Source organism: Cervus elaphus, chromosome 19 (genome assembly GCF_910594005.1).
Source record: "Cervus elaphus chromosome 19, mCerEla1.1, whole genome shotgun sequence".
Taxonomy (NCBI): domain Eukaryota; kingdom Metazoa; phylum Chordata; class Mammalia; order Artiodactyla; family Cervidae; genus Cervus; species Cervus elaphus.
Window position 1 is genome coordinate 102,869,373 of NC_057833.1, and position 27,192 is coordinate 102,896,564.

A 27,192-nucleotide genomic window follows, 5' to 3' on the forward strand; every position below is an offset into this window, starting at 1 on the left:
TCACACATGAAAGGAGCCTTGATTTCCTTGATGGCACTCCAGAGAAACCCCAAGAACACTGTTTCAAGGCTATAGGGATCCTGAGGTCACTGTAGCAACAAGAAAGAGCTCCATGGACCAAAAATCAACTCGAGATGAGAGGTTAGTCAATGGCTTCGACTCCAGAGGAATACCACCTTACCACAAGCACCTCAAGAGGAGGCTTCTTTCAGCTCTAGCTATGTGAGAGGGACCCTGATTTTGCGGCCTCAAGTGGAATGGACACTGCGATGCCCTGACGGGAAATAACGCCGGAAATCCCTGCAGTGACTTGAATGCAGGCTCGTGTTTCATCTCCCAAGATGAAAGGATGTTTGAATCCCCTGTGGTGACCACAGAGAAAGACCTAGTTCCCCACCTCATCGCGACCGGAGGCCTCACATCCTTTGAAAATTCCAGAGGTACGCGGAGATCAGTGCCTCCAAAGCAGACGATGCCTGACTCCTCGTGAAACTTGATAGGAGTCCCAGGATTCCAGTGGCACGTGGAAAGGGACACTTGGTCTCCCGCCTCAGCTGGAGAGGCGTCCCAATTGCCCTGCCAAGCCTCGAGGAGAATCCCGAGTTGTCCCTCGCAACTAGGCAGGTGTCCTGCCGTCGCTGAACAAACACGTGGGTGGAAGGGCCATCCCCGTCGTAACTCGAGAATATACCCCAGGTTCCCGCCGCAACTCGAGAAAAACCATGAGACTTCCCCCTCGCCGCGAGATGAGGCACGATTCCCCTGCACTGCGTGCAGAGCAATTCCGTGTTGCACATCACACATGAAAGGAGCCTTGATTTCCTTGATGGCACTCCAGAGAAACCCCAAGAACACTGTTTCAAGGCTAGAGGGATCCTGAGGTCACTGTAGCAACACGAAAGAGCTCCGTGGACCAAAAATCAACTCGAGATGAGAGGTTAGTCCCTGGCTTCGACTCCAGAGGAATACCACCTTACCACAAGCACCTCAAGAGGAGGCTTCTCTCAGCTCTAGGTATGTGAGAGGGACCCTGAGTTTGCGGCCACAAGTGGAATGGACACCGCGATGCCCTGACTCGAAATAATGCCAGATATCCCTGCAGTGACTTGAATGCAGGCTCGTCTTGCATCTCCGAAGACGAAAGGATGTCTGAATCACCTGTGGAGACCACAGAGAAAGACCTAGTTCCTCACCTCATCGTGACCGGAGGCCTCACATCCTTTGAAAACTCCAGAGGTACGCGGAGATCAGTGCCTCCAAAGGAGACGATGCCTGTCTCCTCGTGAAACTTGATAGGAGTCCCAGGATAACTGTGGCACATGGAAAGGTACTCTTGGTCTCCCGCCTCAGCTGGAGAGGCGTCCCAATTGCCCTGCCAAGCCTCGAGGAGAATCCCGAGTTGTCCCTCGCAACTAGGCAGGAGTCCTGACGTCGCTGAACAAACACGTGTGTGGAAGGGCCATCCCCGTCGTAACCCGAGAATATACCCCAGGTTCCCGCCACAACTCGAGAAAAACCATGAGACTTCCCCCTCGCCGAGAGATGTGGCCCGATTCCCCTGCACTGCATGCAGAGCAATTCCGTGTTGCACATCACACATGAAAGGAGCCTTGATTTCCTTGATGGCACTCCAGAGAAACCCCAAGAACACTGTTTCAAGGCTAGAGGGATCCTGAGGTCACTGTAGCCACACGAAAGAGCTCCGTGGACCAAAATTCAACTCGAGATGAGAGGTTAGTCCCTGGCTTCGACTCCAGAGGAATACCACCTTACCACAAGCACCTCAAGAGGAGGCTTCTCTCAGCTCTAAGTATGTGAGAGGGACCCTGAGTTTGCGGCCTCAAGTGGAATGGACACCGCGATGCCCTGACTTGAAATAAGGCCGGATATCCCTGCAGTGACTTGAATGCAGGCTCGTGTTGCATCTCCCAAGACGAAAGGATGTCTGAATCCCCTGTGGGGACCACAGAGAAAGACCTAGTTCCCCACCTCATCGCGACCGGAGGCCTCACATCCTTTGAAAACTCCAGAGGTACGCGGAGATCAGTGCCTCCAAAGGAGACGATGCCTGACTCCTCGTGAAACTTGATAGGAGTCCCAGGATTCCTGTGGCACGTGGAAAGGGACCCTTGGTCTCCCGCTCAGCTGGACAGGCGTTCCAATTGCCCTGCCAAGCCTCGATGAGAATCCCGAGTTGTCCCTCACAACTAGGCAGTAGTCCTGACGTCGCTGAATAAACACGTGGGTGGAAGGGCCATCCCCATCGTAACTCGAGAATATACCCCAGGTTCTCGCCGCAACTCGAGAAAAACCATGAGTCTTCCCCCTCGCCGTGAGATGAGGCCCGATTCCGCTGCACTGCATGAAGAGCAATTCCGTGTTGCACATCAAACTTGAAAGGAGCCTTGATTTCCTTGATGGCACTCCAGAGAAACCCCAAGAACACTGTTTCAAGGCGAGAGGGATCCTGAGGTCACTGTAGCAACATGAAAGAGCTCCGTGGACCACAAATCAACTCGAGATGAGAGGTTAGTCCCTGGCTTCGACTCCAGAGGAATACCACCTTTCCACAAGCACCTCAAGAGGAGGCTTCTCTCAGCTCTAGGTATGTGAGAGGGACCCTGAGTTTGCGGCCTCAAGTGGAATGGACACTGCGATGCCCTGACGCGAAATAAGGCCGGATATCCCTGCAGTGACTTGAATGCAGGCTCGTCTTGCATCTGCCAAGTGAAAGGATGTCTGAATCCCCTGTGGAGACCACAGAGAAAGACCTAGTTCCCCACCTCATCGCGACCGGAGGCCTCACATCCTTTGAACACTCCAGAGATATGCGGAGATCAGTGCCTCTAAAGGAGACGATGCCTGACTCCTCGTGAAACTTGATAGGAGTCCCAGGATTCCTGTGACACGTGGAAAGGGACCCTTGGTCTCCCGCCTCAACTGGAGAGGCGTCCCAATTGCCCTGCCAAGCCTCGAGGAGAATCCCGAGTTGTCCCTCGCAACTAGGCAGGAGTCCTGACGTGGCTGAACAAACACGTGGGTGGAAGGGCCATCCCCGTCGTAACTCGAGAATATACCCCAGGTACCCGCCGCAACTCGAGAAAAACCATGAGATTTTCCCCTCGCCGTAAGATGAGGCCAGATTCCCGTGCACTGCTTGCAGAGCAATTCCGTGTTGCACATCACACATGAAAGGAGCCTTGATTTCCTTAATGGCACTCCAGAGAAACCCCAAGAACACTGTTTCAAGGCTAGAGGGATCCTGAGGTAACTGTAGCAACATGAAAGAGCTCCGTGGACCAAGAATCAACTCGAGATGAGAGGTTAGTCCCTGGCTTCGACTCCAGAGGAATACCACCTTACCACAAGCACCTCAAGAGGAGGCTTCTCTCAGCTCTAGGTATGTGAGAGGGACCCTGATATTGCGGCCTCAAGTGGACTGGACACCGCGATGCCCTGACTCGAAATAAGGCCGGATATCCCTGCAGTGACTTGAATGCAGGCTCGTCTTGCATCTCCCAAAATGAAAGGATGTCTGAATCCCCTGTGGAGACCACAGAGAAAGACCTAGTTCCCCAGCTCATCGCGACGGAGGCCTCACATCCTTTGAAAACTCCAGAGGTACGCGGAGATCAGTGCCTCCAAAGGAGACGATGCCTGACTCCTCGTGAAACTTGATAGGAGTCCCAGGATTCCTGTGGCACGTGGAAAGGGACACTTGGTCTCCCGCCTCAGCTGGAGAGGCGTCCCAATTGCCCTGCCAAGCCTCGAGGAGAATCCCGAGTTGTCCCTCGCAACTAGGCAGGAGTCCTGACGTCGCTGAACAAAGACGTGTGTGGAAGGGCCATCCCCGTCGTAACTCGAGAATATACCCCAGGTTCTCGCCGCAACTTGAGAAAAACCATGAGTCTTCCTCCTCGACGTGAGATGAGGCCCGATTCCCCTGCACTACATGCAGAGCAATTCCGTGTTGCACATCACACATGAAAGGAGCCTTGATTTCCTTGATGGCACTCCAGAGAAACCCCAAGAACACTGTTTCAAGGCTAGAGGGATCCTGAGGTCACTGTAGCAACACGAAAGAGCTCCCTGGACCTAAAATCAACTCGAGATGAAAGGTTAGTCCCTGTCATCGACTCCAGAGGAATACCAACTTACCACAAGCACCTCAAGAGGAGGCTTCTCTCAGCTCTAGGTATGTGAGAGGGACCCTGAGTTTGCGGCGTCAAGTGGAATGGACACTGCGATGCCCTGACGCGAAATAAGGCCGGATATCCCTGCAGTGACTTGAATGCAGGCTCGTCTTGCATCTCCGAAGACGAAAGGATGTCTGAATCCCCTGTGGAGACCACAGAGAAAGACCAAGTTTCCCACTTCATGGCGACCAGAGGCCTCACATCCTTTGAAAACTTCAGAGGTACACGGAGATCAGTGCCTCCAAAGGAGACGATGCCTGACTCCTCGTGAAACTTGATAGGAGTCCCAGGATTCCTGTGGCAGGTGGAAAGGGACCCTTGGTCTCCCGCCTAGGCTGGAGAGGCGTCCCAATTGCCCTGCCAACCCTCGAGGAGAATCCCGAGTTGTCCCTCGCAACTAGGCAGGAGTTCTGCCGTCGCTGAACAAACACTTGTGTGGAAGGGCCGTCCCCGTCGTCACTCGAGAATATACCCCAGGTTCCCGCCGCAACTCGAGAAAAACCATGAGACTTCCCCCTCGCCGCGAGATGAGGCCCGATTCCCCTGCACTGCGTGCAGAGCAATTCCGAGTTGCACATCACACATGAAAGGAGCCTTGATTTCCTTGATGGCACTCCAGAGAAACCCCAAGAACACTGTTTCAAGGCTAGACGCACCCTGATGTCACTGTAGCAACACGAAAGAGCTCCGTGGACCAAAAATCAACTCGAGATGAGAGGTTAGTCCCTGGCTTCGACTCCAGAGGAATACCACCTTACCACAAGCACCTCAAGAGGAGGCTTCTCTCAGCTCTAGATATGTGAGAGGGACCCTGAGTTTGCGGCCTCAAGTGGAATGGACACTGCGATGCCCTGACGCGAAATAAGGCCGGATATCCCTGCAGTGACTTGAAAGCAGGCTCGTCTTGCATCTCCCAAGACGAAAGGATGACTGAATCCCCTGTGGAGACCACAGAGAAAGACCAAGTTCCCCACTTCATGGCGACCAGAGGCCTCACATCCTTTGAAAACTTCAGAGGTACGCGGACATCAGTGCCTCCAAAGGAGACGATGCCTGACTCCTCGTGAAACTTGATAGGAGTCCCAGGATTCCTGTGGCACGTGGAAAGGGACCCTTGGTCTCCCGTCTCAGCTGGAGAGGCTTCCCAATTGCCCTGCCAACCCTCGAGGAGAATCCCGAGTTGTCCCTCGCAACTAGGCAGGAGTCCTGACGTCGCTGAACAAACACATGAATGGAAGGGCCATCCCCGTCGTAACTCGAGAATATACCCCAGGTTCCCGCCGCAACTCGAGAAAAACCATGAGACTTCCCCCGCGCCGCTAGATGATGCCCAATTCCCCTGCACTGCGTGCAGAGCAATTCCGTCTTGCACATCACACATGAAAGGAGTCTTGATTTCCTTGATGGCACTCCAGAGAAACCCCAAGAACACTCTTTCAAGGCTAGAGGGATCCTGAGGTCACTGTAGCAACAAGAAAGAGCTCCGTGGACCAAAAATCAACTCGAGATGAGAGGGTAGTCCCTGGCTTCGACTCCAGAGGAATACCACCTTACCACAAGCACCTCAAGAGGAGGCTTCTCTCAGCTCTAGCTAAGTGAGACGGTCCATGAGATCGTGGCCTCAAGTGGAATGGACACCGCGATGCCCTGACGCGAAATAAGGCCGGATATCCCTGCAGTGACTTGAATACAGGCTCGTCTTGCATCTCCCAGGACGAAAGGATGTCTGAATCCCCTGTGGAGACCACAGAGAACATACTAGTTCCCACCTCATCGCGACCGGAGGCCTCACATCCTTTGAAAACCCCAGAGGTATGCGGAGATCAGTGCCTCCAAATGAGACGATGCCTGACTCCTCGTGAAACTTGATAGGAGTCCCAGGATTCCTGTGGCACGTGGAAAGGGACCCTTGGTCTTCCGCCTCAGCTGGAGAGGCGTCCCAATTGCCCTGCCAAGCCTCGAGGAGAATCCCGAGTTGTCCCTCGCAACTAGGCAAGAGTCCTGACGTCACTGAACAAACACGTGGGTGGAAGGGCCATCCCCGTCGGAACTCGAGAATATACCCCAGGTTCCCGCCGGAACTCGAGAAAAACCATGAGACTTCCCCCTGGCCGCGAGATGAGGCCCGATTCCCCTGCACTGCGTGCAGAGCAATTCCGTGTTGCACATCACACATGAAAGGAGCCTTGATTTCCTTGATGGCACTCCAGAGAAACCCCAAGAACACTGTTTCCAGGCTAGAGGGATCCTGAGGTCACTGTAGCAACATGAAAGAGCTCCGTGGACCAAAAATCAACTCGAGATGAGAGGTTAGTCCCTGGCTTCGACTCCAGAGGAATACCACCTTACCACAAGCACCTCAAGAGGAGGCTTCTCTCAGCTCTAGGTATGTGAGAGGGACCCTGAGTTTGCGGCCTCAAGTGGAATTGACACCGCGATGCCCTGACTCAAAATAAGGCCGGATATCCCTGCAGTGACTTGAATGCAGGCACGTCTTGCATCTCCCAAGACGAAAGGATGTCTGAATCCCCTGTGGAGACCACAGAGAAAGACCTAGTTCCCCACCTCATCGCGACCGGAGGCCTCACATCCTTTGAAAACTACAGAGGTACGCAGTGATCAGTGCCTCCAAAGGAGACGATGCCTGACTCCTCGTGAAACTTGATAGGAGTCCCAGGATTCCTGTGGCACGTGGAAAGGGACACTTGGTCTCCCGCTCAGCTGGAAAGGCGTTCCAATTGCCCTGCCAAGCCTCGATGAGAATCCCAAGTTGTCCCTCGCAACTAGGCAGTAGTCCTGACGTCGCTGAATAAACACGTGGGTGGAAGGGCCATCCCCATCGTAACTCGAGAATATACCCCAGGTTCTCGCCGCAACTCGAGAAAAACCATGAGTCTTCCCCCTCGCCGTGAGATGAGGCCCGATTCCGCTGCACTGCATGCAGAGCAATTCCGTGTTGCACATCAAACTTGAAAGGAGCCTTGATTTCCTTGATGGCACTCCAGAGAAACCCCAAGAACACTGTTTCAAGGCTAGAGGGATCCTGAGGTCACTGTAGCAACATGAAAGAGCTCCGTGGACCACATATCAACTCGAGATGAGAGGTTAGTCCCTGGCTTCGACTCCAGAGGAATACCACCTTACCACAAGCACCTCAAGAGGAGGCTTCTCTCAGCTCTAGGTATGTGAGAGGGACCCTGAGTTTGCGGCCTCAAGTGGAATGGACACTGCGATGCCCTGACGCGAAATAAGGCCGGATATCCCTGCAGTGACTTGAATGCAGGCTCGTCTTGCATCTCCCAAGATGAAAGGATGTCTGAATCCCCTGTGGAGACCACAGAAAAGACCTAGTTCCCCACTTCATGGCGACGGGAGGCCTCACATCCTTTGAAAACTCCAGAGGTACGCGGAGATCAGTGCCTCCAAAGGAGACGATGCCTGACTCCTCGTGAAACTTGATAGGAGTCCCAGGATTCCTGTGGCACGTGGAAAGGGACCCTTGGTCTCCCGCCTCAGCTGGAGAGGCGTCCCAATTGCCCTGCCAAGCCTCGAGGAGAATCCCGAGTTGTCCCTCGCAACTAGGCAGGAGTCCTGACGTCGCTGAACAAACACGTGGATGGAAGGGCCATCCCCGTCGTAAGTCGAGAATACACCCCAGGTTCACGCCGCAACTCGAGAAAAACCATGAGACTTCCCCCTCGCCGCTAGATGAGGCCCAATTCCCCTGCACTGCGTGCAGAGCAATTCCGTGTTGCACATCACACATGAAAGGAGCCTTGATTTCCTTGATGGCACTCCAGAGAAACCCCAAGAACACTCTTTCAAGGCTAGAGGGATCCTGAGGTCACTGTAGCAACAAGAAAGAGCTCCGTGGACCAAAAATCAACTCGAGATGAGAGGGTAGTCCCTGGCTTCGACTCCAGAGGAATACCACCTTACCACAAGCACCTCAAGAGGAGGCTTCTCTCAGCTCTAGGTATGTGAGAGGGACCCTGATTTTGCGGCCTCAAGTGGACTGGACACCGCGATGCCCTGACTCGAAATAAGGCCGGATATCCCTGCAGTGACTTGAATGCAGGCTCGTCTTGCATCTCCCAAGACGAAAGGATGTCTGAATCCCCTGTGGAGACCACAGAGAAAGACCTAGTTCCCAAGCTCATCGCGACCGGAGGCCTCACATCCTTTGAAAACTCCAGAGGTACGCGGAGATCAGTGCCTCCAAAGGAGACGATGCCTGACTCCTCGTGAAACTTGATAGGAGTCCCAGGATTCCTGTGGCACGTGGAAAGGGACACTTGGTCTCCCGCCTCAGCTGGAGAGGCGTCCAAATTGCCCTGCCAAGCCTCGATGAGAATCCCGAGTTGTCCCTCGCAACTAGGCAGGAGTCCTGACGTCGCTGAACAAAGACGTGTGTGGAAGGGCCATCCCCGTCGTAACTCGAGAATATACCCCAGGTTCTCGCCGCAACTTGAGAAAAACCATGAGTCTTCCTCCTCGTCGTGAGATGAGGCCCGATTCCCCTGCACTGCATGCAGAGCAATTCCGTGTTGCACATCAAACATGAAAGGAGCCTTGATTTCCTTGATGGCACTCCAGAGAAACCCCAAGAACACTGTTTCAAGGCTAGAGGGATCCTGAGGTCACTGTAGCAACACGAAAGAGCTCCCTGGACCTAAAATCAACTCGAGATGAAAGGTTAGTCCCTGGCATCGAATCCAGAGGAATACCACCTTACCACAAGCACCTCAAGAGGAGGCTTCTCTCAGCTCTAGGTATGTGAGAGGGACCCTGAGTTTGCGGCGTCAAGTGGAATGGACACTGCGATGCCCTGACGCGAAATAAGGCCGGATATCCCTGCAGTGACTTGAATGCAGGCTCGTCTTGCATCTCCCAAGACGAAAGGAAGTCTGAATCCCCTGTGGAGACCACAGAGAAAGACCAAGTTTCCCACTTCATGGCGACCAGAGGCCTCACATCCTTTGAAAACTTCAGAGGTACACGGACATCAGTGCCTCCAAAGGAGACGATGCCTGACTCCTCGTGAAACTTGATAGGAGTCCCAGGATTCCTGTGGCAGGTGGAAAGGGACCCTGGGTCTCCCGCCTCAGCTGGAGAGGCGTCCCAATTGCCCTGCCAACCCTCGAGGAGAATCCCGAGTTGTCCCTCGCAACTAGGCAGGAGTTCTGCCGTCGCTGAACAAACACTTGTGTGGAAGGGCCATCCCCGTCGTCACTCGAGAATATACCCCAGGTTCCCGCCGCAACGCGAGAAAAACCATGAGACTTCCCCCTCGCCGCGAGATGAGGCCCGATTCCCCTGCACTGCGTGCAGAGCAATTCCCAGTTGCACATCACACATTTAAGGAGCCTTGATTTCCTTGATGGCACTCCAGAGAAACCCCAAGAACACTGTTTCAAGGCTAGACGCACCCTGATGTCACTGTAGCAACACGAAAGAGCTCCGTGGACCAAAAATCAACTCGAGATGAGAGGTTAGTCCCTGGCTTCGACTCCAGAGGAATACCACCTTACCACAAGCACCTCAAGAGGAGGCTTCTCTCAGCTCTAGGTATGTGAGAGGGACCCTGAGTTTGCGGCCTCAAGTGGAATGGACACTGCGATGCCCTGACGCGAAATAAGGCCGGATATCCCTGCAGTGACTTGAAAGCAGGCTCGTCTTGCATCTCCCAAGACGAAAGGATGACTGAATCCCCTGTGGAGACCATAGAGAAAGACCAAGTTCCCCACTTCATGGCGACCAGTGGCCTCACATCCTTTGAAAACTTCAGAGGTACGCGGACATCAGTGCCTCCAAAGGAGACGATGCCTGACTCCTCGTGAAACTTGATATTAGTCCCAGGATTCCTGTGGCACGTGGAAAGGGACCCTTGGTCTCCCGCCTCAGCTGGAGAGGCTTCCCAATTGCCCTGTCAACCCTCGAGGAGAATCCCGAGTTGTCCCTCGCAACTAGGCAGGAGTCCTGACGACGCTGAACAAACACGTGGATGGAAGGGCCATCCCCGTCGTAACTCGAGAATATACCCCAGGTTCCCGCCGCAACTCGAGAAAAACCATGAGACTTCCCCCGCGCCGCTAGATGATGCCCAATTCCCCTGCACTGCGTGCAGAGCAATTCCGTCTTGCACATCACAAATGAAAGGAGTCTTGATTTCCTTGATGGCACTCCAGAGAAACCCCAAGAACACTCTTTCAAGGCTAGAGGGATCCTGAGGTCACTGTAGCAACAAGAAAGAGCTCCGTGGACCAAAAATCAAATCGAGATGAGAGGGTAGTCCCTGGCTTTGACTCCAGAGGAATACCACCTTTCCACAAGCACCTCAAGAGGAGGCTTCTCTCAGCTCTAGCTAAGTGAGACGGTCCATGAGATTGTGGCCTCAAGTGGAATGGACACCGCGATGCCCTGACTCGAAATAAGGCCGGATATCCCTGCAGTGACTTGAATACAGGCTCGTCTTGCATCTCCCAGGACGAAAGGATGTCTGAATCCCCTGTGGAGACCACAGAGAAAATACTAGTTCCCCACCTCATCGCGACCGGAGGCCTCACATCCTTTGAAAACCCCAGAGGTACGCGGAGATCAGTGCCTCCAAATGAGACGATGCCTGACTCCTCGTGAAACTTGATAGGAGTCCCAGGATTCCTGTGGCTCGTGGAAAGGGACCCTTGGTCTCCCGCCTCAGCTGGAGATGCGTCCCAATTGCCCTGCCAAGCCTCGAGGAGAATCCCGAGTTGTCCCTCGCAACTAGGCAAGAGTCCTGACGTCACTGAACAAACACGTGGGTGGAAGGGCCATCCCCGTCGGAACTCGAGAATATATCCCAGGTTCCCGCCGCAACTCGAGAAAAACCATGAGACTTCCCCCTGGCCGCGAGATGAGGCCCGATTCCCCTGCACTGCGTGCAGAGCAATTCCGTGTTGCACATCACACATGAAAGGAGCCTTGATTTCCTTGATGGCACTCCAGAGAAACCCCAAGAACACTGTTTCCAGGCTAGAGGGATCCTGAGGTCACTGTAGCAACACGAAAGAGCTCCGTGGACCAAAAATCAACTCGAGATGAGAGGTTAGTCCCTGGCTTCGACTCCAGAGGAATACCACCTTACCACAAGCACCTCAAGAGGAGGCTTCTCTCAGCTCTAGGTATGTGAGAGGGACCCTGAGTTTGCGGCGTCAAGTGGAATGGACACTGCGATGCCCTGACGCGAAATAAGGCCGGATATCCCTGCAGTGACTTGAATGCAGGCTCGTCTTGCATCTCCGAAGACGAAAGGATGTCTGAATCCCCTGTGGAGACCACAGAGAAAGACCTAGTTCCTCACCTCATCGTGACCGGAGGCCTCACATCCTTTGAAAACTCCAGAGGTACGCGGAGATCAGTGCCTCCAAAGGAGACGATGCCTGACTCCTCGTGAAACTTGATAGGAGTCCCAGGATTCCTGTGGCAAGTGGAAAGGGACCCTTGGTCTCCCGCTCAGCTGGACAGGCGTTCCAATTGCCCTGCCAAGCCTCAATGAGAATCCCGAGTTGTCCCTCCCAACTAGGCAGTAGTCCTGACTTCGCTGAATAAACACGTGGGTGGAAGGGCCATCCCCATCGTAACTCGAGAATATACCCCAGGTTCTCGCCGCAACTCGAGAAAAACCATGAGTCTTCCCCCTCGCCGTGAGATGAGGCCCGATTCCGCTGCACTGCATGAAGAGCAATTCCGTGTTGCACATCAAACTTGAAAGGAGCCTTGATTTCCTTGATGGCACTCCAGAGAAACCCCAAGAACACTGTTTCAAGGCTAGAGGGATCCTGAGGTCACTGTGGCAACATGAAAGAGTTCCGTGGACCACAAATCAACTCGAGATGAGAGGTTAGTCCCTGGCTTCGACTCCAGAGGAATACCACCTTACCACAAGCACCTCAAGAGGAGGCTTCTCTCAGCTCTAGGTATGTGAGAGGGACCCTGAGTTTGCGGCCTCAAGTGGAATGGACACTGCGATGCCCTGACGCGAAATAAGGCCGGATATCCCTGCAGTGACTTGAATGCAGGCTCGTCTTGCATCTCCCAAGATGAAAGGATGTCTGAATCCCCTGTGGAGACCACAGAAAAGACCTAGTTCCCCACTTCATGGCGACGGGAGGCCTCACATCCTTTGAAAATTCCAGAGGTACGCGGAGATCAGTGCCTCCAAAGGAGCCAATGCTTGACTCCTCGTGAAACTTGATAGGAGTCCCAGGATTCCTGTGGCACGTGGAAAGGGACCCTTGGTCTCCCGCCTCAGCTGGAGAGGCGTCCCAATTGCCCTGCCAAGCCTCGAGGAGAATCCCGAGTTGTCCCTCGCAACTAGGCAGGAGTTCGGCCGTCGCTGAACAAGCACTTGTGTGGAAGGGCCATCCCCGTCGTAACTCGAGAATATACCCCAGGTTCCCGCCGCAACTCGAGAAAAACCATGAGACTTCCCCCTCGCTGCGAGATGAGGCCCGATTCCCCTGCACTGCGTGCAGAGCAATTCCGAGTTGCACATCACACATGAAAGGAGCCTTGATTTCCTTGATGGCACTCCAGAGAAACCGCAAGAACACTGTTTCCAGGCTAGAGGGATCCTGAGGTCACTGTAGCAACCTGAAAGAGCTCCGTGGACCAAAAGTCAACTCGAGATGAGAGGTTAGTCCCTGGCTTCGACTCCAGAGGAATACCACCTTACCACAAGCACCTCAAGAGGAGGCTTCTCTCAGTTCTAGGTATGTGAGAGGGACCCTGATTTTGCGGCCTCAAGTGGAATGGACACCGCGATGCCCTGACTCGAAATAAGGCCGGATATCCCTGCAGTGACTTGAATGCAGGCTCGTCTTGCATCTCCCAAGACGAAAGGATGTCTGAATCCCCTGTGGAGATCTCATGGAAAGACCTAGTTCCCCACCTCATCGCGACCAGAGGCCTCACATCCTTTGAAAAATCCAGGGGTACGCGGAGATCAGTGCCTCCAAAGGAGACGATGCCTGACTCCTCGTGAAACTTGATAGGAGTCCCAGGATTCCTGTGGCACGTGGAAAGGGACCCTTGGTCTCCCGCCTCAGCTGGTGAGGCGTCCCAATTTCCCTGCCAACCCTCGAGGAGAATCCCGAGTTGTCCCTCGCAACTAGGCAGGAGTCCTGACGTCGCTGAACAAACACGTGGGTGGAAGGGCCATCCCCGTCGTAACTCGAGAATATACCCCAGGTTCCCGCCGCAACTCGAGAAAAACCATGAGACTTCCCCCGCGCCGCTGGATGAGGCCCAATTCCCCTGCACTGCGTGCAGAGCAATTCCGTCTTGCACATCACAAATGAAAGGAGTCTTGATTTCCTTGATGGCACTCGAGAGAAACGCCAAGAACACTCTTTCAAGGCTAGAGGGATCCTGAGGTCACTGTAGCAACAAGAAAGAGCTCCGTGGACCAAAAATCAACTCGAGATGAGAGGGTAGTCCCTGGCTTCGACTCCAGAGGAATACCACCTTACCACAAGCACCTCAAGAGGAGGCTTCTCTCAGCTCTAGGTATGTGAGAGGGACCCTGAGTTTGCGGCCTCAAGTGGAATTGACACCGCGATGCCCTGACTCGAAATAAGGCCGGATATCCCTGCAGTGACTTGAATGCAGGCTCGTCTTGCATCTCCCAAGACGAAAGGATGTCTGAATCCCCTGTGGAGACCACAGAGAAAGACCTGGTTCCCCACCTCATCGCGACCGGAGGCCTCACATCCTTTGAAAATTCCAGAGGTACGCAGAGATCAGTGCCTCCAAAGGAGACGATGCCTGACTCCTCGTGAAACTTGATAGGAGTCCCAGGATTCCTGTGGCAGGTGGAAAGGGACCCTTGGTCTCCCCGCTCAGCTCAAAAAGCGTCCCAATTGCCCTGCCAAGCCTCGAGGAGAATGCCGAGTTGTCCCTCGCAACTAGGCAGGAGTTCTGCCGTCACTGAACAAACACTTGTGTGGAAGGGCCATCCCCGTCGTAACTCGAGAATATACCCCAGGTTCCCGCCGCAACTCGAGAAAAACCATGAGACTTCCCCCTCGCCGTGAGATGAGGCCCGATTCCCCTGCACTGCATGCAGAGCAATTCCGAGTTGCACATCACTCATGAAAGGAGCCTTGATTTCCTTGATGGCACTCCAGAGAAACCCCAAGAACACTGTTTCAAGGCTAGAGGCACCCTGAGGTCACTGTAGCAACAGGAAAGAGATCTGTGGACCAAAAATCAACTCGAGATGAGAGGTTAGTCCCTGGCTTCAACTCCAGAGGAATACCACCTTACCACAAGCACCTCAAGAGGAGGCTTCTCTCAGCTCTAGCTAAGTGAGACGGTCCATGAGATTGTGGCCTCAAGTGGAATGGACACCGCGATGCCCTGACTCGAAATAAGGCCGGATATTCCTGCAGTGACTTCAATACAGGCTCGTCTTGCATCTCCCAAGACGAAAGGATGTCTGAATCCCCTGTGGAGACCACAGAGAAAGACCTAGTTCCCCACCTCATGGCGACCGGAGGCCTCACATCCTTTGAAAACTCCAGAGGTACGCGGAGATCAGTGCCTCCAAAGGAGACGATGCCTGACTCCTCGTGAAACTTGATAGGAGTCCCAGGATTCCTGTGGCACGTGGAAAGGGAAACTTGGTCTCCTGCATCAGCTGGAGAGGCGTCCCAATTGCCCTGCTAAGCCACGAGGAGAATCCCGAGTTGTCCCTCGCAACTAGGCAGGAGTCCTGACGTCACTGAACAAACACGTGGGTGGAAGGGCCATCCCCGTCGTAACTCGAGAATATACCCCAGGTTCCCGCCGCAACTCGAGAAAAACCATGAGACTTCCCCCTCGCCGCGAGATGAGGCCCGATTCCCCTGCACTGCGTGCAGAGCAATTCCGTGTTGCACATCACACATGAAAGGAGCCTTGACTTCCTCGATGGCACTTCAGAGAAACCCCAAGAACACTGTTTCAAGGCTAGAGGGATCCTGAGGTCACTGTAGTAACACGAAAGAGCACCGTGGACAAAAAATCAACTCGAGATGAGAGGTTAGTCCCTGGCTTCGACTCCAGAGGAATACCACCTTACCACAAGCACCTCAAGAGGAGGCTTCTCTCAGCTCTAGCTATGTGAGAGGGACCCTGAGTTTGCGGCCTCAAGTGGAATGGACACCGGGAAGCCCTGACGCGAAATAAGGCCGGAGATCCCTGCAGTGACTTGAATGCAGGCTCGTCTTGCATTTCCCTAGACGAAAGGATGTCTAAATCCCCTGTGGAGACCACAGAGAAAGACCTAGTTCCCCACCTCATGGCGACCGGAGGCCTCACATCGTTTGAAATCTCCAGAGGTACGCAGAGATCAGTGCCTCCAAAGGAGACGATGCCTGACTCCTCGTGAAACTTCTTAGGAATCCCAGGATTCCTGTGGCACGTGGAAAGGGACCCTTGGTCTCCCGCCTCAGCTCGAAAAGCGTCCCAATTGCCCTGCCAAGCCTCGAGGAGAATGCCGAGTTGTCCCTCGCAACTAGGCAGGAGTTCTGCCGTCGCTGAACAAACACTTGTGTGGAAGGGCCATCCCCGTCGTAACTCGAGAATATACCGCAGGTTCCCGCCGCAACTCGAGAAAAACCATGAGACTTCCCCCTCGCCGCGAGATGAGGCCCGATTCCCCTGCACTGCGTGCAGAGCAATTCCGAGTTGCACATCACACATGAAAGGAGCCTTGATTTCCTTATTGGCACTCCAGAGAAATCCCAAGATCACTATTTCAAGGCTAGAGGCACCCTGAGGTCACTGTAGCAACACGAAAGAGCTCCGTGGACCAAAAATCTACTCGAGATGAGAGGTTAGTCCCTGGCTTCGACTCCAGAGGAATACCACCTTACCACAAGCACCTCAAGAGGAGGCTTCTCTCAGCTCTAGCTAAGTGAGACGGTCCATGAGATGGTGGCCTCAAGTGGAATGGACACCGCGATGCCCTGACTCGAAATAAGGCCGGATATCTCTGCAGTGACTTGAATACAGGCTCGTCTTGCATCTCCCAAGACGAAAGGATGTCTGAATCCTCTGTGGAGACCACAGAGAAAGACCTAGTTCCCCACCTCATCGCGACCGGAGGCCTCACATCCTTTGAAAACTCCAGAGGTACGCGGAGATCAGTGCCTCCAAAAGAGACAATGCCTGACTCCTCGTGAAACTTGATAGGAGTCCCAGGATTCCTGTGGCACGTGGAAAGGGACACTTGGTCTCCCGCCTCAGCTGGAGAGGCGTCCCAATTGCCCTGCCAAGCCTCGAGGAGAATCCTGAGTTGTCCCTCGCAACTAGGCAGGAGTCCTGACGTCACTGAACAAACACGTGTGTGGAAGGGCCATCCCCGTCGGAACTCGAGAATATACCCCAGGTTCCCGCCGCAACTCGAGAAAAACCATGAGACTTCCCCCTCGCCGTGAGATGAGGCCCCATTAAGCTGCACTGCATGCAGAGCAATTCCGTGTTGCACATCAAACATGAAAGGAGCCTTGATTTCCTTGATGGCACTCCAGAGAAACCACAAAAACACTCTTTCAAGGCTAGAGGGATCCTGAGTCACTGTAGCAACAAGAAAGAGCTTCGGGGACCAAAAATCAACTCGAGATGAGAGGTTAGTTCCTGGCTTCGACTCCAGAGGAATACCACCTTACCACAAGCACCTCAAGAGGAGGCTTCTCTCAGCTCTAGGTATGTGAGAGGGACCCTGAGTTTGCGGCCTCAAGTGGAATGGACACCGCGATGCCCTGACTCGAAATAAGTCCGGATATCCCTGCAGTGACTTGAATGCAGGCTCGTCTTGCATCTCCCAAGACGAAAGGATGTCTGAATCCCCTGTGGAGACCACAGAGAAAGACCTAGTTCCCCACCTCATCGCGACCGGAGGCCTTACATCCTTTGAAAATTCCAGAGGTACGCAGAGATCAGTGCCTCCAAAGGAGACGATGCCTGACTCCTCGTGAAACTTGATAGGAGTCCCAGGATTCCTGTGGCACGTGGAAAGGGACACTTGGTCTCCCACCTCAGCTGGAGAGGCGTCACAATTGCCCTGCCAAGCCTCGAGGAGAATCCCGAGTTGTCCCTCGCAACTAGGCAGGAGTCCTGACGTCGCTGAACAAACACGTGGGTGGAAGGGCCATCCCCGTCGTAACTCGAGAATATACCCCAGGTTCCCGCCGCAACTCGAGAAAAACCATGAGACTTCCCCCTCGCCGCGAGATGAGGCCCGATTCCACTGCACTGCGTGCAGAGCAATTCCGTGTTGCACATCACACATGAAAGGATCCTTGATTTCCTTGATGGCACTCCAGAGAAACCCCAAGAACACTGTTTCAAGGCTAGAGGGATCCTGAGGTCACTTTAGCAACACTAAAGAGCTCCGTGCACCAAAAATCAACTCGAGATGAGAGGTTAGTCCCTGGCTTCGACTCCAGAGGAATACCACCTTACCACAAGCAAATCAAGAGGAGGCTTCTCTCAGCTCTAGCTATGTGAGAGGGACCCTGAGTTTGCGGCCTCAAGTGGAATGGACACTGTGATGTCCTGACGCGAAATAAGGCCGGATATCCCTGCAGTGACTTGAATGCAGGCTCGTCTTGCATCTCCCAAGACGAAAGGATGTCTGAAACCCCTGTGCAGACCACAGAGAAAGACCTAGTTCCCCACCTCATCGCGACCGGAGGCTTCACATCCTTTGAAAACTCCAGAGGTATGCGGAGATCAGTGCCTCCAAAGGAGACGATGCCTGACTCCTCGTGAAACTTGATAGGAGTCCCAGGATTCCTGTGGCACGTGGAAAGGGACCCTTGGTCTCCCGCCTCAGCTGGGGAGGCGTCCCAATTGCCCTGCCAAGCCTCGAGGAGAATCCCGAGTTGTCCCTCGCAACTAGGCAGGAGTCCTGCCATGGCTGGACAAACACGTGGGTGGAAGGGCCATCCCCGTCGTAACTCGAGAATATACCCCAGGTTCCCGCCGCAACTCGAGAAAAACCATGAGACTTCCCCCTCGCCGCGAGATGAGGCCCGATTCCCCTGCACTGGGTGCAGAGCAATTCCGTGTTGCACATCACACATGAAAGGATCCTTGATTTCCTTGATGGCACTCCAGAGAAACCCCAAGAACACTGTTTCAAGCTAGAGGGATCCTGAGGACACTGTAGCAACATGAAAGAGCCCCGTGGACCAAGAATCAACTCGAGATGAGAGGTTAGTCCCTGGCTTCGACTCCAGAGGAATACCACCTTACCACAAGCAGCTCAAGAGGAGGCTTCTCTCAGCTCTAGGTATGTGAGAGGGACCCTGAGTTTGCGGCCTCAAGTGGAATGGACACTGTGATGCCCTGACGCAAAATAAGGCCGGATATCCCTGCAGTGACTTGAATGCAGGCTCGTCTTGCATCTCCCAAGACGAAAGGATGTCTGAATCCCCTGTGGAGACCACAGAGAAAGACCTAGTTCCCCACCTCATCGCGACCGGAGGCCTTACATCCTTTGAAAATTCCAGAGGTACGCAGAGATCAGTGCCTCCAAAGGAGACGATGCCTGACTCCTCGTGAAACTTGATAGGAGTCCCAGGATTCCTGTGGCACGTGGAAAGGGACACTTGGTCTCCCGCCTCAGCTGGAGAGGCATCACAATTGCCCTGCCAAGCCTCGAGGAGAATCCCGAGTTGTCCCTCGCAACTAGGCAGGAGTCCTGACGTCGCTGAACAAACACGTGGGTGGAAGGGCCATCCCCGTCGGAACTCGAGAATATACCCCAGGTTCCCACCGCACCTCGAGAAAAACCATGAGACTTCCCCCTCGCTGCAAGATGAGGCCCGATTCCCCTACACTGCGGGCAGAGCAATTCCGTGTTGCACATCACACATGAAAGGAGCCTTAATTTCCTTCATGGCACTCCAGAGAAACCCCAAGAACACTGTTTCCAGGCTAGAGGGATCCTGAGGTCACTGTAGCAACACGAAAGAGCTCCATGGACCAGAAATCAACTCGAGATGAGAGGTTAGTCCCTGGCTTCGACTCCAGAGGAATACCACCTTACCACAAGCAAATCAAGAGGAGGCTTCTCTCAGCTCTAGGTATGTGAGAGGGACCCTGAGTTTGCGGCCTCAAGTGGAATGGACACTGCGATGCCCTGACGCGAAATAAGGCCGGATATCCCTGCAGTGACTTGAATGCAGGCTCTTCTTGCATCTCCCAAGACGAAAGGATGTCTGAAACCCCTGTGCAGACCACAGAGAAAGACCTAGTTCCCCACCTCATCGCGACCGGAGGCTTCACATCCTTTGAAAACTCCAGAGGTATGCGGAGATCAGTGCCTCCAAAGGAGACGATGCCTGACTCCTCGTGAAACTTGATAGGAGTCCCAGGATTCCTGTGGCACGTGGAAAGGGACCCTTGGTCTCCCGCCTCAGCTGGAGAGGCGTCCCAATTGCCCTGCCAAGCCTCGAGGAGAATCCCGAGTTGTCCCTCGCAACTAGGCAGGAGTCCTGCCATGGCTGGACAAACACGTGGGTGGAAGGGCCATCCCCGTCGTAACTCGAGAATATACCCCAGGTTCCCGCCGCAACTCGAGAAAAACCATGAGACTTCCCCCTCGCCGCGAGATGAGGCCCGATTCCCCTGCACTGCGTGCAGAGCAATTCCCTGTTGCACATCACACATGAAAGGAGCCTTGATTTCCTTGATGGCACTCCAGAGAAACCCCAAGAACTCTGTTTCAAGCTAGAGGGATCCTGAGGACACTGTAGCAACATGAAAGAGCTCCGTGGACCAAGAATCAACTCGAGATGAGAGGTTAGTCCCTGGCTTCGACTCCAGAGGAATACCACCTTACCACAAGCACCTCAAGAGGAGGCTTCTCTCAGCTCTAGGTATGTGAGAGGGACCCTGAGTTTGCGGCCTCAAGTGGAATGGACACTGTGATGCCCTGACGCAAAATAAGGCCGGATATCCCTGCAGTGACTTGAATGCAGGCTCGTCTTGCATCTCCCAAGACGAAAGGATGTCTGAATCCCCTGTGGAGACCACAGAGAAAGACCTAGTTCCCCACCTCATCGCGACCGGAGGCCTTACATCCTTTGAAAATTCCAGAGGTACGCAGAGATCAGTGCCTCCAAAGGAGACGATGCCTGACTCCTCGTGAAACTTGATAGGAGTCCCAGGATTCCTGTGGCACGTGGAAAGGGACACTTGGTCTCCCGCCTCAGCTGGAGAGGCGTCACAATTGCCCTGCCAAGCCTCGAGGAGAATCCCGAGTTGTCCCTCGCAACTAGGCAGGAGTCCTGACGTCGCTGAACAAACACGTGGGTGGAAGGGCCATCCCCGTCGGAACTCGAGAATATACCCCAGGTTCCCACCGCAACTCGAGAAAAACCATGAGACTTCCCCCTCGCTGCAAGATGAGGCCCGATTCCCCTACACTGCGGGCAGAGCAATTCCGTGTTGCACATCACACATGAAAGGAGCCTTAATTTCCTTCGTGGCACTCCAGAGAAACCCCAAGAACACTGTTTCCAGGCTAGAGGGATCCTGAGGTCACTGTAGCAACACAAAAGAGCTCCGTGTACCAAAAATCAACTCGAGATGAGAGGTTAGTCCCTGGCTTCGACTCCAGAGGAATACCACCTTACCACAAGCAAATCAAGAGGAGGCTTCTCTCAGCTCTAGGTATGTGAGAGGGACCCTGAGTTTGCGGCCTCAAGTGGAATGGACACTGCGATGCCCTGACGCGAAATAAGGCCGGATATCCCTGCAGTGACTTGAATGCAGGCTCGTCTTGCATCTCCCAAGACGAAAGGATGTCTGAAACCCCTGTGCAGACCACAGAGAAAGACCTAGTTCCCCACCTCATCGCGACCGGAGGCTTCACATCCTTTGAAAACTCCAGAGGTATGCGGAGATCAGTGCCTCCAAAGGAGACGATGCCTGACTCCTCGTGAAACTTGATAGGAGTCCCAGGATTCCTGTGGCACGTGGAAAGGGACCCTTGGTCTCCCGCCTCAGCTGGAGAGGCGTCCCAATTGCCCTGCCAAGCCTCGAGGAGAATCCCGAGTTGTCCCTCGCAACTAGGCAGGAGTCCTGCCATGGCTGGACAAACACGTGGGTGGAAGGGCCATCCCCGTCGTAACTCGAGAATATACCCCAGGTTCCCGCCGCAACTCGAGAAAAACCATGAGACTTCCCCCTCGCCGCGAGATGAGGCCTGATTCCCCTGCACTGCGTGCAGAGCAATTCCGTGTTGCACATCACACATGAAAGGAGCCTTGATTTCCTTGATGGCACTCCAGAGAAACCCCAAGAACACTGTTTCAAGCTAGAGGGATCCTGAGGACACTGTAGCAACATGAAAGAGCTCCGTGGACCAAGAATCAACTCGAGATGAGAGGTTAGTCCCTGGCTTCGACTCCAGAGGAATACCACCTTACCACAAGCACCTCAAGAGGAGGCTTCTCTCAGCTCTAGGTATGTGAGAGGGACCCTGAGTTTGCGGCCTCAAGTGGAATGGACACTGTGATGCCCTGACGCAAAATAAGGCCGGATATCCCTGCAGTGACTTGAATGCAGGCTCGTCTTGCATCTCCCAAGACGAAAGGATGTCTGAATCCCCTGTGGAGACCACAGAGAAAGACCTAGTTCCCCACCTCATCGCGACCGGAGGCCTCACATTCTTTGAAAACTCCAGAGGTACGCGGAGATCAGTGCCGCCAAAGGAGACGATGCCTGACTCCTCGTGAAACTTGATAGGAGTCCCAGGATTCCTGTGGCACGAGGAAACGGACCCTTGGTCTCCCGCCTCAGCTGGAGAGGCGTCCCAATTGCCCTGCCAAGCCTCGAGGAGAATCCCGAGTTGTCCCTCGCAACTAGGCAGGAGTCCTGACGTCGCTGAACAAACACGTGGGTGGAAGGGCCATCTCCGTCGCAACTCGAGAATATACCCCAGGTTCCCACCGCAACTCGAGGAAAACCATGAGACTTCCCCCTCGCCGCGAGATGAGGCCCGATTCCCCTGCACTGCGTGCAGAGCAATTCCGTGTTGCACATCACACATGAAAGGAGCCTTGATTTACTTGATGGCACTCCAGAGAAACCCCAAGAACACTGTTTCAAGGCTAGCGGGAACCTGAGGTCACTGTAGCCACACGAAAGAGCTCCGTGGACCAAAAATCAACTCGAGATGAGAGGTTAGTCCCTGGCTTCGACTCCAGAGGAATACCACCTTAACACAAGCACCTCAAGAAGAGGCTTCTCTCAGCTCTAGGTATGTGAGAGGGACCCTGAGTTTGCGGCCTCAAGTGGAATGGACACCACGATGCCCTGACTCGAAATAAGGCCGGATATCCCTGCAGTGACTTGAATGCAGGCTCGTCTTGCATCTCCCAAGACGAATGGATGTCTAAATCCCCTGTGGAGACCTCAGAGAAAGATCTAATTCCCCACCTCATCGCGACCGGAGGTCTCACATCCTTTGAAAACTCCAGAGGTACGCGGAGATCAGTGCCTCCAACGGAGACGATGCCTGACTCCTCGTGAAACTTGATAGGAGTCCCAGGATTCCTGTGGCACGTGGAAAGGGACCCTTGGTCTCCCGCCTCAGCTGGAGAGGCGTCCCAATTGCTCTGCCAAGCCTCGAGCAGAATTCCGAGTTGTCCCTCGCAACTAGGCAGGAGTCCTGACGTCGCTGAACAAACACGTGGGTGGAAGGGCCATCCCCGTCGTAACTCGAGAATATACCCCAGGTTCCCGCCGCAACTCGAGAAAAAATATGAGACTTCCCCCTCGCCGCGAGATGAGGCCCGATTCCCCTGCACTGTGTGCAGAGCAATTCCGTGTTGCACATCACACATGAAAGGAGCCTTAATTTCCTTGATGGCACTCCAGAGAAACCCCAAGAACACTGTTTCAAGGCTAGAGGCATCCTGAGGTCACTGTAGCAACACGAAAGAGCTCCGTGGCCCAAAAATCAACTCGAGATGAGAGGTTAGTCCCTGGCTTCGACTCCAGAGGAATACTACCTTACCACAAGCACCACAAGAGGAGGCTTCTCTCAGTTCTAGGTATGTGAGAGGGACCCTGAGTTTGCGGCCTCAAGTGGAATGGACACCGCGATGCCCTGACTCGAAATAAGGCCGGATATCCCTGCAGTGACTTGAATGCAGGCTCGTCTTGCATCTCCCAAGACGAAAGGATGTCTGAATCCCCTGTGGAGACCACAGAGAAAGACCTAGTTCCCCACCTCATCGCGACCGGAGGCCTCACATCCTTTGAAAACTCCAGAGGTACGCGGAGATCAGTGCCTCCAAAGGAGACGATGCCTGACTCCTCATGAAACTTGATAGGAGTCCCAGGATTCCTGTGGCACGTGGAAAGGGACACTTGGTCTCCCGCCTCAGCTGGAGAGGCGTCACAATTGCCCTGCCAAGCCTCGAGGAGAATCCCGAGTTGTCCCTCGCAACTAGGCAGGAGTCCTGACGTCGCTGAACAAACACGTGGGTGGAAGGGCCATCCCCGTCGTAACTCGAGAATATACCCCAGGTTCCCGCCACAACTCGAGAAAAACCATGAGACTTCCCCCTCGCCGCGAGATGAGGCCCGATTCCACTGCACTGCGTGGAGAGCAATTCCGTGTTGCACATCACACATGAAAGGAGCCTTGATTTCCTTGATGGCACTCCAGAGAAACCCCAAGAACACTGTTTCAAGGCTAGAGGGATCCTGAGGTCACTGTAGCAACACGAAAGAGCTCCGTGGACCAAGAATCAACTCGAGATGAGAGGTTAGTCCCTGGCTTCGACTCCAGAGGACAACCACCTTACCACAAGCACCTCAACAGGAGGCTTCTCTCAGCTCTAAGTATGTCAGAGGGACCCTGAGTTTGCGGCCTCAAGTGGAATGGACACAGCGATGCGCTGACTCGAAATAAGGCCGGATATCCCTGCAGTGACTTGAATGCAGGCTCGTCTTGCATCTCCCAAGACGAAAGGATGTCTGAATCCCCTGTGGAGACCACAGAGAAAGACCTAGTTCCCCACCTCATCGCGACCGGAGGCCTCACATCCTTTGAAAACTCCAGAGGTACGCCGAGATCAGTGCCTCCAAAGGAGACGATGCCTGACTCCTCGTGAAACTTGATAGGAGTCCCAGGATTCCTGTGGCACGTGGAAAGGGACCCTTGGTCTCCCGCCTCAGCTGGAGAGGCGTCCCAATTGCCCTGCCAAGCCTCGAGGAGAATCCCGAGTTGTCCCTCGCAACTAGGCAGGAGTCCTGACGTCGCTGAACAAACACGTGGGTGGAAGGTCCATCCCCGTCGTAACTCGAGAATATACCCCAGGTTCCCACCGCAACTCGAGAAAAACCATGAGACTTCCCCCTCGCTGCAAGATGAGGCCCGATTCCCCTACACTGCGGGCAGAGCAATTCCGTGTTGCACATCACACATGAAAGGAGCCTTAATTTCCTTCATGGCACTCCAGAGAAACCCCAAGAACACTGTTTCCAGGCTAGAGGGATCCTGAGGTCACTGTAGCCACACGAAAGAGCTCCGTGGACCAAAAATCAACTCGAGATGAGAGGTTAGTCCCTGGCTTCGACTCCAGAGGAATACCACCTTACCACAAGCAAATCAAGAGGAGGCTTCTCTCAGCTCTAGGTATGTGAGAGGGACCCTGAGTTTGCAGCCTCAAGTCGAGTGGACACCACGATGCCCTGACTCGAAATAAGGCCGGATATCCCTGCAGTGACTTGAATGCAGGCTCGTCTTGCATCTCCCAAGACGAAAGGATGTCTGAATCCCCTGTGGAGATCACAGAGAAAGACCTAGTTCCCCACCTCATCGCGACCGGAGGCCTCACATCCTTTGAAAACTCCAGAGGTACGCGGAGATCAGTGCCTCCAACGGAGACGATGCCTGACTCCTCATGAAACTTGATAGGAGTCCCAGGATTCCTGTGGCACGTGGAAAGGGACCCTTGGTCTCCCGCCTCAGCTGGAGAGGCGTCCCAATTGCTCTGCCAAGCCTCGAGGAGAATTCCGAGTTGTCCCTCGCAACTAGGCAGGAGTCCTGACGTCGCTGAACAAACACGTGGCTGGAAGGGCCATCCCCGTCGTAACTCGAGAATATACCCCAGGTTCCCGCCGCAACTCGAGAAAAAATATGAGACTTCCCCCTCGCCGCGAGATGAGGCCCGATTCCCCTGCACTGTGTGCAGAGCAATTCCGTGTTGCACATCACACATGAAAGGAGCCTTAATTTCCTTGATGGCACTCCAGAGAAACCCCAAGAACACTGTTTCAAGGCTAGAGGCATCCTGAGGTCACTGTAGCAACTCGAAAGAGCTCCGTGGCCCAAAAATCAACTCGAGATGAGAGGTTAGTCCCTGGCTTCGAATCCAGAGGAATACCACCTTACCACAAGCACCTGAAGAGGAGGCTTCTCTCAGCTCTAGGTATGTGAGAGGGACCCTGAGTTTGCGGCCTCAAGTGAAATGGACACTGCGATGCCCTGACGCGAAATAAGGCTGGATATCCCTGCAGTGACTTGAATGCAGGCTCGTCTTGCATCTCCCAAGACGAAAGGATGTCTGAATCCCCTGTGGAGACCACAGAGAAAGACCTAGATCCCCACCTCATCGCGACCGGAGGCCTCACATCCTTTGAAAACTCCAGAGGTATGCGGAGATCAGTGCCTCCAAAGGAGCCAATGCCTGACTCCTCGTCAAACTTGATAGGAGTCCCAGGATTCCTGTGGCACGTGGAAAGGGACCCTTGGTCTCCCGCCTCAGCTGGAGAGGCATCCCAATTGCCCTGCCAAGCCTCGAGGAGAATCCCGAGTTGTCCCTCGCAACTAGGCAGGAGTCCTGCCATCGCTGGACAAACACGTGGGTGGAAGGGCCATCCCCGTCGTAACTCGAGAATATACCCCAGGTTCCCACCGCAACTCGAGAAAAACCATGAGACTTCCCCCTCGCCGCGAGATGAGGCCCGATTCCCCTGCACTGCGTGCAGAGCAATTCCGTGTTGCACATCACACATGAAAGGAACCTTGATTTCCTTGATGGCACTCCAGAGAAACCCCAAGAACACTGTTTCCAGCCTAGAGGGATCCTGAGGTCACTGTAGCAACACGAAAGTGCTCCGTGGACCAAAAATCAACTCGAGATGAGAGGTTAGTCCCTGGCTTCGACTCCAGAGGAATACCACCTTACCACAAGCACCTCAAGAGGAGGCTTCTCTCAGGTCTACGTATGTGAGAGGGACCCTGAGTTTGCGGCCTCAAGTGGAATGGACACCGCGATGCTCTGGCTCGAAATAAGGCCGGATATCCCTGCAGTGACTTGAATGCAGGCTCATCTTGCATCTCCCAAGATGAAAGGATGTCTGAATCCCCTGTGGAGACCACAGAGAAAGACCTAGTTCCCCACCTCATCGCGACCGGAGGCCTCACATCCTTTGAAAACTCCAGAGGTACGCGGAGATCAGTGCCTCCAAAGGAGACGATGCCTGACTCCTCGTGAAACTTGATAGGAGTCCCAGGATTCCTGTGACACGTGGAAAGGGACGCTTGGTCTACCGCCACAGATGAAGAGGCGTCCCAATTGCCCTGCCCAGCCTCGAGGAGAATCCCGAGTTGACCCTCGCAACTAGGCAGGAGTCCTGACGTCGCTGAACAAACACGTGGCTGGAAGGGCCATCCCCGTTGTAACTCGAGATTATACCCCAGGTTCCCGCCGCAACTCGAGAAAAACCATGAGACTTCCCCCTCGCTGCGAGATGAGGCCCGATTCCCCTGCACTGCGTGCAGAGCAATACCGTGTTGCACATCACACATGAAAGGAGACTTGATTTCCTTGATGGCATTCCAGAGAAACCCCAAGAACATTGTTTCAAGGCTAGAGGGATCCTGAGGTCACTGTAGCAACACGAAAGAGCTCCGTTGCCCAAAAATCAACTCGAGATAAGG